The 14,123-nt window shown below is 29.1% G+C and overlaps 1 protein-coding gene across 1 annotated transcript in view; it reads left to right on the forward strand.

Moving 5' to 3' along the window:
• LOC107455863 (hormone receptor 4) overlaps positions 1–14,123 on the forward strand; it is a 58,513-nt gene that overhangs the window by 1,355 nt on the left and 43,035 nt on the right. The window lies entirely within an intron of this gene.

Here is a 14,123-nt window from a genome sequence, read left to right on the forward strand (position 1 = left end):
TTTGTGAGAGGCGTTAACCCCTTAACTTGTGCGCTCAAGTTAATTCGAGCACGCTAAACAGGCCAAACTGTACACACTCGAGATAATTCGAGCGGCGTTGTACTTTATGCTGTTATAATTTTTCACACTTGAATATAATCGAGAATTGAAAATAACAATGTGAAAGCTAAGAAAAAAAATCGTTTTATTGATATTTATCATTTACATAGGATTGTAAGCAATAACACTTAGTTATTCAAGAATAAAATATAGATGCCAACTTGCTCCGGACAGCAAATATATATTTTAGAGTGGTAGTTTATCAATTGTGATTCGATGAACTCTTCATTTTAATAATGTATATAAAAAATAATTTTACATCCTAAATGTATATATTTTAAGCTAAATATTTCCTGTACCTTTGATTACAGATTTTGTTTTTATTTCTTTAAAATATGTTGACAATTTTTATGTTTATTTTTTATGTAATCAGTTTTTTAAAGAACGTTATGAATAAGCTTTTAATGTTTTTTTTTCTTTCATAGTGCTAAGTGAAATATTCAAAATATGAAATTTTCATTTGATGATATGTCTAACAGTAATAAAAGTTAATAAATCTAAAGCAAACGAGTGAATAGCTTTTCTATCTTTTTTATATTTCATGTATTATTGTATGCAAAGTTGGAAAATTATGTTTTTAAAGTATACTTTTTTTTAACTATGTCAGGAAAAGTATCACGATGAATGCTTCAGTTTTTTTTTATTTGCTTAAGATTATATCTGAATTAAATTATTTAAATAAAAATAAAATTTTAAAATTGCTTAACCCTTAGACGCATTATTTTTAATCAACATATTTTTCAAACATTTTTCATAATTAATTAATTATTGTTTAGGTCAAAATAAGTGAAAAATATTATATTTAATTTTTTAATATTAAATTTAATTAAATTAGTTCAATATTAATTTAAAAATAATTTATGGTTATGAAATACAGCATGATACACCCCTGTCATTTTTTTTGCTTTAACCCTTTCGCGCCGACTGTCACAAATACGTGACAGCATAAAACCGTATCAATCAGGGTAAAAATATAAAACTGGTAATCAAAGTATTTCTTTAGCAGTTTATTTGTGGGCGGAGTTATAATTGTTTGATTTATTTCATTCACCAATACTTTGTTCAAAATAAAACTATTTAGTTATACTTTGAATTAACATTGATTATATATATGATTAAACTAACAATAATTAGTGTAAAAGCAAAGTAAGTCTGTCAAATTAGTAACGACTACATTTAAGTTACCGTTTTTTATTTAATTACAACTTGATTCTGATTTTGTTCGAATGCTTTTCTGAATCAACCGTCCCCAAGGGGTTAAAGGTAAAATCTTCACTTCCAAGCAATAATTTTTCAATTAATATTTAGCATTTTAGTAATTTGTGTTTATGAAATACAGCAGGAAACACCGGTGTCTTTTTCTGCATAAAGGTAAACTTCCAAACATGGTTCACTTAAAAAACATGGTTCACTTCCAAATAATAATGTTTAAAATTATCACTTATTCGCTGTTATTTAGACCTGAGAGAGACAGTTATCCATCATCGAAATTTCTTTAATTTGCTAAATCAATTATTGATACATTTTTGAATATGAATGAAAAAAAAAAATTCTCACTACTTTGGTTGGATTGGACATTTTAGTACAAATAAAATTCCGATAATCTGAAATTTTTTTATTAACTATTACACTGTTTTTAATAATTGAAAAGTTCCAAAATATTTCTTACTAATAATTACAGAGTCAGAAAAAAATGTGTAAAAGGGACACCGGTGTCTCATTTTATTTTTATCTTATGAAAGTCGTTGAACAGCCAACCCGATTTTCGGTTTATGCCTACTAACGTTCTACTCCGTAGCCTAGTAATTTTGAACCCAATCCAAAGGACAATAAAATGGAATAAGTATTGGGAGAAACTCGCCTTCATGGAGGACTTCTACATGAAAGTAACCCGCAATCGCATTACACGCAGAGGAAAACCACGAACTCCTCCCACGTTTAGCCTGACGATAAGGGGACTCTAACCCATGATCCGTCTACCTCTGAGGATATTTTACGTCAGCACTGTGGCTGGTGTGACTCGGGAGCAGAATCTGTAATAACAAGCCACCGCTGGAATTCGAACCTGGGTTCACCTCATTGGGAGGTGAATACTCTATCCCAGTGTTTCCTAAAGTGTGGCACGCGTACCCCCAGGGGTGCGGGAACAGTTTAGTGGGGGGACGCGTTCTTATGCGAAATATCTTGCAACAAGCGAAAATTTCAAATGATTTTATTTAAAATCAAATCCAGCAATGTAAATTTACGATTACGTATTTTTCTATTGACTATTTTTTGCAGAGTTAACACTTAATAATTAGTGGTGTCAACAGACAGTTGTGATTTTTTAACTTTTGTGCGAATTTTTTATAGTAAAGGTTTGTAATAAATTCTAATTATTTTGTTTATTTTTATAATATATAATTTTTATCTTTCGCACCAAAAAATAAAAATAAACATATTTAAAAAAAAAAAAATTATTAGTGGTACACAGCGTTACGAAAAATTTAGAAAGGGTACACAAAAGTCATAAGTTTGGATAAGTTTGGGATTGATATAATCATAGTTGGCTGATTGAAATATCTAGCTCTTTGCAATTGTTGGCGTCGTTCACAACGCGCCAGGCTAATTGAAAAAATTTCCTGTAATTTTTATTTAGTCTGGTATATTTTAAGATTATTACTATCACCACAAACGTCTTTAGGCTAATTAAATAATAAATGCAGAGGCTTAATTCATTCCGAAATGTTTTCGTTATTTAATAGATAATAATTTTTGGATATTTAATAATAATAGCCGGGTACGGAGTTAGTATCTCCAAACTATCGCTGGGATCTAACTCGTTTCACCTCTGTGGGAAGTAAGCACTCAATCCCCTGAGCTACCCTGGCACCGGTGTCTTAATTGCGTCAACGAATTACACTAAGCAATATTAAACTTTATTTCGAAAGGTTTAATCTATTAATACCCGGGCATACGTGATAAACGCCTACACGAAAATCGGGGTAAATCATTTACTTTTTTTAGCTAACACGTAAGCTTTTTGTTTTTTAAAAAGAAACTGCGTAAAAATAAGCCATATTTATAAAAGGACGCTAATCACAAATTGAGTCAAATGTTATTTTTGTTTCCAAGGAAAATCGAATTCAAAATAAGCTTTATTTTAATACGGAAGAAAGATGATCCTTTCTACGTCATCTCATCTGTTGGTTAATATTTCCGCAGTCAAATCTATTTCCGGTTGTTTTTTATCAATAAATTTTAGTGCTTAGAAGTATGTGCTAGACACAAATGCGATAAGTATTTTGAACCTTTTGAGGTAAACCTTTAGGGTAATGATCTTTGGAAAGAAGAGACCACACAAAATAAAAATACTTCTTCTTAATTTCTGGATTTCAAAGAAAAACAATTTCTCCTCTTTGACATTTTCTTCCCTTTTTCGATCCATGGCTATTTTGAGCAAGTTTAAATGAGGATTAAAAATAGAATTTTTGAAAATAAAATTCATCACCATCATTTTTATATTCATTTTGTATATAAAACTCACTCAAAAGATTAAGTTACAAGTATATATTAATTTATTTACCGTGAAGCTCTGGAGTTGGTATGCAAAGCTCCGGAATTATTAAACTAAAGCTCCGAGACTAAATTAAAAAAGGAACTATTAAACTGCTTTTTATAATTAAAAAATAATAAATATAATTTTACTTGTTATTAGAGCGTCGGAAAAAAATATATAAAAGGGACACCGGTTTCCCATTTATGTCAAATGGATATTATACAAAGCTTCGGAGTCAGGCTCCGACTCTGAAGATTGAAATGTTTGACTCCGACTCTTTTTTTTAATTTTTTTGAATGTTTGACACCGATTTATACTCTATTAACATTTTCAACAACTATTGAACTATTAAACTGCTTTTTATAATTAAAAAATAATAAATGTATTTTTACTTGTTATTAGAGCGTCAGAAAAAATATATAAAAGGGACACCGGTTTCCCATTTGTGTCAAATGGACATTATACAAAGTTCCAGAGTCGGACTCCGACTCTGGAGATTGAAATGTTTGACTCCGACTCTTTTTTTATTTTTTTATTTTTTTTGAATGTTTGACACCGACTTATAGTCTATTAACATTTTCAACAACTATTGAACTATTAAACTGCTTTTTATAATTAAAAAATAATAAATATAATTTTACTTGTTATTAGAGCGTCAGAAAAAAAATATATAAAAGGGACACCGGTTTCCCATTTGTGTCAAATGGACATTATACAAAGCTCCGGAGTCGGACTCCGACTCTGGAGATTGAAATGGTTTAACTCCGACTCTTTTTTTAATTTTTTGAATGTTTGACACCGACTTATACTCTATTAACATTTTCATAGAATCTGAAAAAAGAATATTTTTTTAAAGGGTCATACGGACCTTAAAAAATAAAAAGTGGTTTCGTTATGTCGACAATGCTATATACATATCGCAAATTTAATTTTATTAGCTTAAATTAAAGTAGACTTGTTTATTTAAAAATGCCTATTATTTTATTTAAACATGTTTATTTAAACATGTCGAAACATGTTTATTAAACATGTTTGTTAAACTTGTTTATTTAAAAATATTAAGAGTGTCATCGAACACAGATTTATGGAAATGAATTTTATTTGCTACCACTTTAAATTTTTTCTAAGGAGTGTGCGAACCTTGTTTTTACTAAGTTAATATTAACTTAGTAATGCACGATTGGAATTAAAGTCATTTTATTTACCACTTTCATTGCGGCAAAAACGCGCATTTGTCTCACTTTCTGAACTAAAATTGAAACAAAGCGCAAATTTCCTTAAAACTTGCTTATTTTAATTTAGAAAATAATAATCAATAACTATTCTAACTCTGTGTTTACAGGCATAAAAATAATAAAATGGAAATAAATCAGACAAAGTAATTAAATTACATTCCATGATTCTATTGACAAAACGCAACTCAACCTAACTCCAATGCCCGTTATCTAACCAAAACCGCAGCTCGAATGTGAAGCTAATTTTTTTTGTGGTTTTGAAACCATGCTAGTTGCAAATGATTAAAAAACCGTAAAAATAAAACTTGCTTTTAACCGAAAATTTTATGGTTAATTGGATGGACAAAATGCTGCTGATTATTTTATCGTAATTTCAGAATAAAAATTCGAACAGTGTAGGGTACAGTTCAGTCTATTACATTATTAAGGTTGCTGCAGCTAACTCCATTACGATTACGGGAATTTTAATTTACTTTTCTGACGATGTTTGTTTAAAAGAAGATCCCTTGTAAAGTTAATACAAATTAAATGCTTCAAGCACATTGCATAATATTATTGCACAATTACACAACGTTATCTCCTTGTCGCTTTCACCGAGTATAAATAGCTGAAAGAAAATATAAAAGGAAAACTTCATTCAAGTATGCTTGTCACCTCTGTTTTCGTGTTATTTTAAGCTACTTGCTCGTAGCCATTTTTGACTTTCTTTCAACTCAATTCATCTTCTTCTGAAATATCAGTTTCCAAACTTGTTTTTCACGAAGACAAAATTCCTTTGAAAAAGAAATCAATTTTATTTTTTGCTGGTGATAAATTTATAACTGTTTAAATAACTTTCCTTCTTGCCCACAATATATTAAAAACATTACGACTTTGCGCACAGCATATTAAAAAGATTATTTTATTTTGTACTTGGGGTGAGTCGCGATGGCTCAGGGGATAGAGCGCTCGCCTTCCAATGACGCGAACCGGGTTCGAATCCCAGTCGATACAAATTCCGCATGTAACGCAAATGCGCGTTAGTTCCCTTAAAAAGTCCTCCACGAAGGCAAATATCTCCCAATATTTGATCCAGGAGTGCCCTTGTCTTCTGGATTGAGTTCAAAATTACAAGGTTACTGCGTTGAACATTAGTAGTCGTAAACCCAAAAATTGGATCGACTGTTCAACGATGGTTGTAAAAAAACAAAAATATGCCGGTGTTAAATAGACGACTTAACTGGATCAAGCATTTGGAAAAACTAGCTTTCGTGGAAGACTTTTTGAGGGAACTAACCCTCGTTTGCGTTACATGGAGAGGAAAACCACGAAAACCCTCCACGGTTAGCTCGACAGCAAGGGAATTCTAACCCATGAGCCATTTACCACTGAGGATATTTTACTCCAGCACTGTGGTCAATGCGATCTGGGAGCAGAATTTGTATCAACAAGTCACAGCTGGGAATCGAACCCGGGTTTACCTAATTGGAAGGTGAATACTCTATACTATGAACCACCGGTGGACATATAGTGTTTTAATATATTTATCGTAGGCTGATTGAAATATCCGGCTCTTTGCAATTGTTGCCGTCGCTCACAACGCCCCAGGCTAATTGAAAGAGTTTCCAGTATTTTTTTTATTTAGTCTGGTATATTTTAGGATGGGTCAATTAACCAACGATGGATTTTATAAACTATTTGGCTTCATTTAAAGCCACCTAAAATAATTTAATGAAAAATGAACCTTTTGTAAAGTAATTTTTTAATAGCTTAAAAGTATCTGGGCCCATTCCAACGAACCTAAAACTTAGTAGGCTCGTGTAAAAAAATAATGAATATTACGAAATTAATATATGAATTGCATAAATTGTTGCGTCAAAGATTTAAAAAATATGAAATAGAAATATATCCATTCAAAGAAGTGACGTTAAATTATCATAAAATAATAACTGCTGTTAAGAACTATAGGATTTAATTAAATAAATGATTATAAATATACCAAATATTCATCCGTAAGTATAATAAGCTAAGTTAACTTTTCCACTGTATCCCAATTCTTATGTCTTTAATAAAATTGTATAATTTGACATCTTTTAAATATAGCTAATAAAACATAACGACAAGTAAAAGTATTTATATATTTTCTTCCAAGAATTTCTTTTCATATAAACGCGTTTCTTAAGAAGCTATTTATAAACCATTTCCTTTTCTACTTTCTTAAAAAGCAATCTTTCAACTTATAAGTTGATTTTTCAACAGACGCCTACTATAGTAAAAAAAATTAAAAATCGACTTTATGTTTGACCTACTTTTATTTCACGCACGCGCTGTACACCACCTGGCAAAATTGAGGGGATCGCCAAGAGATACTAGGACAAATAACTCGGGTCTTTGACCCGGAGAAAAGTTTTCCCACTGACCTGTGAACCCCCGTCCTTGAAAAAAATATTAAGAAAAAACATAATTTGAAAGGGGGTGAAAGAAAACTCGATCAGTAGTACCGCTATACCATCTGCTATCTTCTACATCTGTTTTTTCCTACCCTTCCCCTTCTTAGTAATTCCGGGTTAACAGTGCCCCGTTATATTTTTTGACTATTTTTTCCCTTTCTACTTGGTGGGGGAAGATTTGAGTGCAAAGGACCCGGAAATTACCCACCTACCCTAACACCTTTCATTTTTGATGTATCCCCGTTATATAGAGGATGTTGACATTTAAAGGGTTAAAAAACTGAAGGGGTGAAATTTTAAAATTTGGGTAACGCGGAAATAGGTGAAGGCTGTGAGAAATTTTTTTTTTAATGGTCCTGATTTGAAAGTAAATTTTTAAATATGCCACTAGGTATCGGGCAGTTTCCCACATTGATTCCAACTATTTTCTGTTTTTTATTAAATCGAGTATTTAGTGTAAGAATGCTTCAAGAACCAGTTTAATACGCATAAGACATATTATTATAGTAAGACATATACAGTGAAACCTCTCTAGAGCAACCATTCTCAATTTTTTTTTTTAAATGGGCCTGATTTGAAGGTAAATTTTTAAATATGTCATTAGATATCGGGCAATTTCCCACATTGATTCCAACTATTTTTTGTTTTTAATTAAATCGGGTATTTAGTGTAAGAATGCTTCAATAACCAGTTTAATACGCATAAGACATATTATTATAACAAGACATATACAGTGAAACCTCTCTAGAGCAACCATTCTCAATTTAAAAAAAAAAAAAAATGGGCCTGATTTGAAGGTAAATTTTTAAATATGTCACTAGGTATCGGGCAATTTCCGACATTGATTCCAACTATTTTCTGTTTTTCATTAAATCCAGAATTTGGTGTAAGAATGGTTCAAGAATCCGTTTCATCCATTTACAAATATTTGGAATACATTTAAATCTATTCATTTGTTTTGTTAATATTTTTTATTTTGATATTTCTTTATGTTCCATTATTTGACCATTTCCGCATTTGGTGTAGAGGTTTGCCCGGTCGCTGAGGGAAGTTTTGATGATCTCTCTTTAATGTTTTTTTCAACATTAAGTCCGAAAAATATTCCGTGCTTCCCAAAATTGGTGGTAAATAGAAAAGGTCGCTATACAGAGGTGAACTTTCCTGGAGGTTTCACTGTAATTTTATCATTATTACTTAGTTTAAATCAATATGTAAAATTTTGGTATTGATAATTTCAGTTTAAAACAGGTGAAAAAAAAGACTTATTGTTATTGTTAGTTTCAATTCAAAAGATCTTTGCAGTAGCTAAATTCTAATAAATCGGGGTACTTTTTAAAGGAAAAAACACAATAATTTTTTTGAAAAAATAAAATACTGGATTTTTCGATAGTTTATCCTGTTAGAATTATTGTATATATTATTGTACATTTATATTGCATTCATTTTCGCAAAAATGTGAAAGTTACAGCATAATTGTCCGAGCGCGGCGTGCGACGTAGGAGGCACTGTGACATGCATGAAGAATTTGATTAATGGATATGTTTCACTCCTACCAAAACATTTTTGTAAAATACTATCATTTTAGCTATTTTATTGAAAGTACATATTTTAATCTTAACTTTATCATGTTACAAATTTAAAAATTTAAAAAAAAAAAGAAAATAGAACTTATATAATACAATGTTTAATAACTTATTTTCTTTATTCTCCCTAACTTGCAGTATAAGTTAAAAAAAGTCATCCAAATTTGATTCCGGTTTTATTATTCTTAAACTACTTGAATGTTGTTTTCGTTGCACGCGGATTCTAAAGAGAGAATTTGCTTTCTTCACAAAATGGCAGTGTTTAAAAAATGACATAAAATAAGTTAAAATGATAGTATTTTACTAAAATGTTTTAATAGTGAGCAAATACATTAATCAACTGAGAGCACAAGTTCACATGTTCTTAGATATCACAGCGCGTCCTGCGTAGTGCTCGACTATTAACCTATAACTTTTAAATTTTTACGATATTTCGTTCAATATTTTGTTACCATAATCTAATAATAATAAACTATAGAATAATGCAATAAATTCTTTTTCATTTTTAGAAAATTTTACTATGTTGTTTCCCCTTGAATAAAGCTAAAATGGGAATTGTTGTACGACATTCAAATTTCAATTCAAAAAGGAAAAATTAATAACGATAAGATTTCTTTAATAAAATTTTTTTTAAAATTAACGTCAAGAGAATTGATTCAACTTTTAAAAAGACTAAATAATGTAAAAACAAATTATATACTATTGCTAGTTCCACTTAAAATAAGGCACATAATATCATCATTGCTTATTTCTAATAAATATATCAGTTTCCATACATTGCTGTATGCTACTTATACTTAGAAACGACAAAAATAAACTAAAAAGATTTCAGTATTGCTGGTCAAAAGAATTTCAGTGAGTTAATTTTTTTTATATTTAATACTGTTGCCAAAAAACGAAGTATAATACAATAATCCGATATTTCAAATTTCAATTAAAAAGTAGGAAAAAAAAATTGCTATCGCCAAAGTTCTTTATCAAAGTCAAGACTCGATGCAGACGGTTACTTAGATTAGGCATACTAAACATCGTTTTGTTTCAATGGGCTGTTGCCAATTTAACTCATTTCGCAGAAATGAGATGATATTAAGAGAGTAAGGGGAAAAAATGCAGACGATAAAAAGTAGGACGAAACATGAAAAAGAAGATGACGTGACAAGAAGTTAAAGTTGATTCGAAACGAAAGTTAAGAACAAGGCTTTCTCTTTATGAGTTTTTTATACGCTTGCTTTACACTTTCGCTATAACGCTTTCTCTTTAAATCTTTGCTATAAATATGGTATATTAAAAACATACCAGCAATTAATGGATTGAAAGTTTTGTGACGTCATTTTGATGGTGGAAAGTTTTTTCTTTATTTTTCTTTTACTTATTTTTTAGAATGCTAGTCTAATTAGTGTCTTAAATTTCGGGTTATTTATTAGATTATATTTTGCCCATTATGTGTTGAGATATTAATTATGACATTATGATATATACCAACACATAACGTTGAAGGATGTGTTTTAATTTAATATCTAAGAATAAATTATCGTCAGATTTTTTCGCAGAAAGAAAGAGAAAAAAAAAACTTAGTCTATCCTACAATATTAGAAATCTAAAACTGCACTCGTACTTAGATTCGAGAAAAAATACTGTTTATATAATTTTTATTATGTAAAGTGATATTTAATGTAAGAATTGAATTTCATTTTAATTTATTGAAATCAGATCATTATTCTGAAAATATACTTTTCAAAGTATTAAAAAACGTCTTTTTGTGATTTCAAATACTAGCATTGCTAATATAGAAAATAGAGTTAACTAAAAAAAAAATAGAATAATCAACTTCTTAAAGCTTTTGAAAATGTTTAAAAACCATACAAATTATAAAAAAATGCATACAAAATGGCTATATAACTATTTTTTAATGACATAAAAAGAATTAATTGTAATAATATTATTTTCAAAGTGAAATAAGATGTGATTAATTTAGCTCAGTTTTAATCACAATTTAGTTTAGAATAGTTTTTTTTCTCGATTTTATTTTATATTTTTACTCGAATCTTTTTTTCTTATTATTTGTTTCCAGTTGTCAACCATGTTTTCCAAACTATGAAAATAAAGATTCCATTTGGAAAATTCATTTAATTAGAATTAAATGTAACGCTTATTAGGCTAAATATGATATGGTATTTTGATATCCAAATATTTTTTTTATTTTTTTCATGTTTAGAAAATAATTCTAAACTATAAAAATAAAGGTTTCATTTGGAAAAAATTAATTTAATTTAAATGAAATTGAACTCCTATGACGAAAAATCATACTATGACGTCAGGTGTTGAAATACATACTAAATACATACTTTTAAATACATACTTTTTTAGGATATCATTCTTTATTAAATTATACATGTTTTGAAAACAATTCAAATTTATGAAAATAAAGCTTCCATTTTGGAAAAATTGATCGAATTGAATAAAAATTAAATTCTTTTCCAAGCCTAAAAATCGTCTAGTATTCAAATAAACAAATCGTTATTTTTTATATTTTCCATGCTTGAAAACAATTCTAAATTTTGAAAATGAAGCTTCCATTTTGAAAAACCAATTTATGTAAACAAATGTGAACTTTTACTATGATTAAAAATCGTCTGGTGTTCAAATATCCAAATCAGTCTTTTTATTCTATCCGGAATTGTTTTTTAGGAAAGCCGAGACCGTTATGCACGTCCTTAGCGTGCGGCAGGTGCCATTTTGGGCACTGTGCCAACTAGGTCGAAAAAGCTTTAGGTTGAACGACCGACACACTCACTTCCGTACCTGAAGGGAAAAAAATAAATAAATAAAAGAAGGAAAATTTGAGCAGCACGCGACAATACCGTTCACTCCAGTAGAAAGTTATTGAGAAATTACTAATCGAATATCAAACGCGTTGACGCATTAGAAGTTCGTTTAATCCTTTATTTTATCGGATTTTGTTATTTATCTGTTTGCGATTTAAAAGAACTTGAAAGTAAATGATGGGTTAGGTCAAGGACCTGATAAAAGAAGTCTCATCTCTGTGTTTATTTTTTTTATTTTAAACATATTTTTTTAGTGTTTTTGGTTAAAATATCAGTTTTAATTTCGTTTTCCGTTGCAACAGCTATTGCGACATATAGGAAGTAATCGTTGTTTGTTCAGCGGGTATATTTAAAGCCGAGAGTATTCTAGGAAATTATATTCATTTAGTATGAAAGTGAATGTATGTAATAAATTAAAAACTATCGTAATGTTTGTCGATTTATTATTTAAAAGTTGTTTTTTAATTTTCCGGAAAATTCATCCAAAAGTAGAAGAAAAAAAAAGAAAATCAACAGAAAATAACGTTGCTTATTTTATAATTTGGATAATAAGCACATGTTAATAAACTAAAATCAATTGCAAATTATAAATCATGAAAGTCTACTTTTATTAATCTTTTTACCAATTATTTCAAATTAACCAATTTTTACCAATTATTTCAATTAAGATACATACGGAGGACATGGGACAAATCAATAAAATGCCGTATCTTCAAATCGTTCAAAACAGCGTTTCAAGAGCATTTGTAGTAAAAGTGTAGTCAAGAGTTTCTAACTAGTGGAAATTCTATTGTATTGTAAACTAGTAGAAATTTCACTCGTGAAATTTCACTCACTAATTTTTCATAGATAATTATAGACATTTCATAGAATATAGAGAAATTTCATAGAATATAGAGAAATTTCATAGAATATAGAGAAATTTACCGAGAAATATAGAAATTAATTTTACCTAGAACGTAGATTTTTCATAGAATATTTAATTTTTCACAGATAATTATAGATGTTAACTTTTTATTGATCATAGATTTTTCATAGAGAATTATAATTAATTTTTCCCAGAACCTAGATTTTTCATAGAGCAATGAATTTTTCATAGATAATTATAAACATTAATTTTTCATTGAACATAATTTTTCATTGATAATTATAAACATTAATTTCTCATAGAACATAATTTTTTCATAGAAAAAGTAATTTTCCATCGATAATTTTAGATTTTATTTTTTTTCTTAGATAATATATAGACTTTATTTTTATAATTAATTTTTATTATTAGAAATATAATTAATTTTTCCTGGAACATCGATTTTTGAAAGAAGAATTAATTTTTCATAGATAATTATAGACATTAATTTTTCATTGAACATAGATTTTTCATAGAAAAAATAATTTTCTATAGATAATTTTAGATTTCATTTTTTCTTAGATAATTTATAGACTTTATTTTTCATAGCTTTTTCATAGAACAAGTTCATTTTTTCGTAAATTGCATTTTTTTGAAAATGCGTTTTCATCAGATCTGTGCTCTTGACAGGGAAAATGGCGCCGCCACTAGTAAAAACAAATGCAAATGCGTCACAGGAAAATTACATAAAAAAAAAAAAATAATAATCAAGAGCAAAACGACATCTAAGTTTTCCAGACGTCATAAAAAATGACGAAAGTGTTCTAAATAATCTTCACTCCAAACAAAAAAATAAAAACACCTAATTGTGCCAATAGCGATAAATATGAGGAAGTAAAAAATGCTTATTTCTATTGACCTTTTCATCTTACAAACTCTCTCTTTCAATAGAGTTTTTACTTTCTATTGCCTTGAAGTTAGAAGTGGGTTAAGCTCATTTTCATCTGAGCCTCCTGGCTTGAAAAGTGAATCTTTTCTTAGAGTGGTAATTTCTTTCCGAAACCAGTCTATTTCCTCCATTTGCAATCATCGTTGTAATAAGGTTAAAGAAACCCTTCGGCTAGCATACGTGGGGAAAATAATTTATCTATTTTTTAAAAAACTTTATTTATTTATTGTTCTCGATTGCAAATAATAAAGAGAGAAAGTTTAGTCGTGCTGATTTTAATACTCTTCTCATATTTTATCTCATATCTTCTCGTATTTTTTTCAGCGCATTCCTCGCGGTTTTGAAGAGCCTCTTGCTCACAAAAGTATGGAAAACGTGACATAGTAAACGAGATATCTCGTCACTGTCACGCATGTTTCAGTATATATGACATGATTGGAAGACGAGAAATCTAATCTTTTCTTCACATAGATAGTGTGAAACACAGATCGATAGTTGAATAGATGTAGTGGGAAAAATAATGTATATATTCGTCTTCGATAAATAAAATAATGTATTAGAGACAAAATACTTTGAAACAAAGTATGGAAAACGTGACATAGTAAAAGAGATATCTCA

This window comes from Parasteatoda tepidariorum, chromosome X2 (assembly GCF_043381705.1).
Source record: "Parasteatoda tepidariorum isolate YZ-2023 chromosome X2, CAS_Ptep_4.0, whole genome shotgun sequence".
Taxonomy (NCBI): domain Eukaryota; kingdom Metazoa; phylum Arthropoda; class Arachnida; order Araneae; family Theridiidae; genus Parasteatoda; species Parasteatoda tepidariorum.